The sequence below is a fragment of the Musa acuminata genome, unplaced genomic scaffold (genome assembly GCF_036884655.1).
Source record: "Musa acuminata AAA Group cultivar baxijiao unplaced genomic scaffold, Cavendish_Baxijiao_AAA HiC_scaffold_129, whole genome shotgun sequence".
Taxonomy (NCBI): domain Eukaryota; kingdom Viridiplantae; phylum Streptophyta; class Magnoliopsida; order Zingiberales; family Musaceae; genus Musa; species Musa acuminata.
Window position 1 is genome coordinate 75,001 of NW_027020408.1, and position 2,500 is coordinate 77,500.

The following is a 2,500-nucleotide window of genomic DNA, read 5'->3' on the forward strand; positions in this document are numbered from 1 at the left end:
TTTTTGGGCTGTTTTGGCCTGTTTATGGTCCGTTCTTGCGTGGTGCGGTGACCGTCGTGAGCGGAGCAAAACGTCAGCCATCTTAGCACCCTGGAACCCCCCGGGTGGCACAGGGCTGGATGGGGCTTTCGTATATAGCAGGGACGGTGCTGCCTCTCGCTTCGCTCGCTGTCCGCCGCTCGCCGCTCGCTCGCGCAGCCAAAAATGGCCAGTTTTGGCCCGTTTTTGGGCCGTTTTGGCCAGTTTTTGGCCTGTTCTTGCATTGCGCGGTGACCGTCGAGAGCGGAGCAAAACGTCAGCCATCTCAGCACCCTGGAACCCCCCGGGTGGCACAGGGCTGGATGGGGCTTTCGTATAGCAGGGACGGTGCTGCCTCTCGCTTCGCTCGCTGTCCGCCGCTCGCCGCTCGCTCGTGCAGCCAAAAATGGCCAGTTTTGGCCCGTTTTTGGGCCGTTTTGGCCAGTTTTTGGCCTGTTCTTGCATTGCGCGGTGACCGTCGAGAGCGGAGCAAAACGTCAGCCATCTCAGCACCCTGGAACCCCCCGGGTGGCACAGGGCTGGATGGGGCTTTCGTATAGCAGGGACGGTGCTGCCTCTCGCTTCGCTCGCTGTCCGCCGCTCGCCGCTCGCTCGTGCAGCCAAAAATGGCCAGTTTTGGCCCGTTTTTGGGCCGTTTTGGCCAGTTTTTGGCCTGTTCTTGCATTGCGCGGTGACCGTCGAGAGCGGAGCAAAACGTCAGCCATCTCAGCACCCTGGAACCCCCCGGGTGGCACAGGGCTGGATGGGGCTTTCGTATAGCAGGGACGGTGCTGCCTCTCGCTTCGCTCGCTGTCCGCCGCTCGCCGCTCGCTCGTGCAGCCAAAAATGGCCAGTTTTGGCCCGTTTTTGGGCCGTTTTGGCCAGTTTTTGGCCTGTTCTTGCATTGCGCGGTGACCGTCGAGAGCGGAGCAAAACGTCAGCCATCTCAGCACCCTGGAACCCCCCGGGTGGCACAGGGCTGGATGGGGCTTTCGTATAGCAGGGACGGTGCTGCCTCTCGCTTCGCTCGCTGTCCGCCGCTCGCCGCTCGCTCGTGCAGCCAAAAATGGCCAGTTTTGGCCCGTTTTTGGGCCGTTTTGGCCAGTTTTTGGCCTGTTCTTGCATTGCGCGGTGACCGTCGAGAGCGGAGCAAAACGTCAGCCATCTCAGCACCCTGGAACCCCCCGGGTGGCACAGGGCTGGATGGGGTTTTCGTATAGCAGGGACGGTGCTGCCTCTCGCTTTGCTCGCTGTCCGCCGCTCGCCGCTCGCTCGCGCAGCCAAAAATGGCCAGTTTTGGCCCGTTTTTGGGCCGTTTTGGCCAGTTTTTGGCCTGTTCTTGCATTGCGCGGTGACCGTCGAGAGCGGAGCAAAACGTCAGCCATCTCAGCACCCTGGAACCCCCCGGGTGGCACAGGGCTGGATGGGGCTTTCGTATAGCAGGGACGGTGCTGCCTCTCGCTTCGCTCGCTGTCCGCCGCTCGCCGCTCGCGCAGCCAAAAATGGCCAGTTTTGGCCCGTTTTTGGGCCGTTTTGGCCAGTTTTTGGCCTGTTCTTGCATTGCGCGGTGACCGTCGAGAGCGGAGCAAAACGTCAGCCATCTCAGCACCCTGGAACCCCCCGGGTGGCACAGGGCTGGATGGGGCTTTCGTATAGCAGGGACGGTGCTGCCTCTCGCTTCGCTCGCTGTTCGCCGCTCGCCGCTCGCTCGCGCAGCCAAAAATGGCCAGTTTTGGCCCGTTTTTGGGCTGTTTTGGCCAGTTTTTGGCCTGTTCTTGCGTGGTGCGGTGACCGTCGTGAGCGGAGCAAAACGTCAGCCATCTCAGCACCCTGGAACCCCCCGGGTGGCACAGGGCTGGATGGGGCTTTCGTATAGCAGGGACGGTGCTGCCTCTCGCTTCGCTCGCTGTTCGCCGCTCGCCGCTCGCTCGCGCAGCCAAAAATGGCCAGTTTTGGCCCGTTTTTGGGCTGTTTTGGCCTGTTTTTGGGCTGTTCTTGTGTGGCGCGGTGACCGTCGTGAGCGGAGCAAAATGTCAGCCATCTCAGCACCCTGGAACCCCCCGGGTGGCACAGGGCTGGATGGGGCTTTCGTATAGCAGGGACGGTGCTGCCTCGCGCTTCGCTCGCTGTTCGCCGCTCTCCGCTCGCTCGCGCAGCAAAAAATGGCCAGTTTTGGCCCGTTTTTGGGCTGTTTTGGCCAGTTTTTGGCCTGTTCTTGCGTGCCGCGGCGACCGTCGTGAGCGGAGCAAAACGTCAGCCATCTCAGCACCCTGGAACCCCCCGGGTGGCACAGGGCTGGATGGGGCTTTCGTATAGCAGGGACGGTGCTGCCTCTCGCTTCGCTCGCTGTCCGCCGCTCGCTGCTCGCTCGCGCAGCCAAAAATGGCCAGTTTTGGCCCGTTTTTGGGCTGTTTTGGCCTGTTTTTGGGCTGTTCTTGTGTGCCGCGGCGACCGTCGTGAGCGGAGCAAAATGTCAGCCATC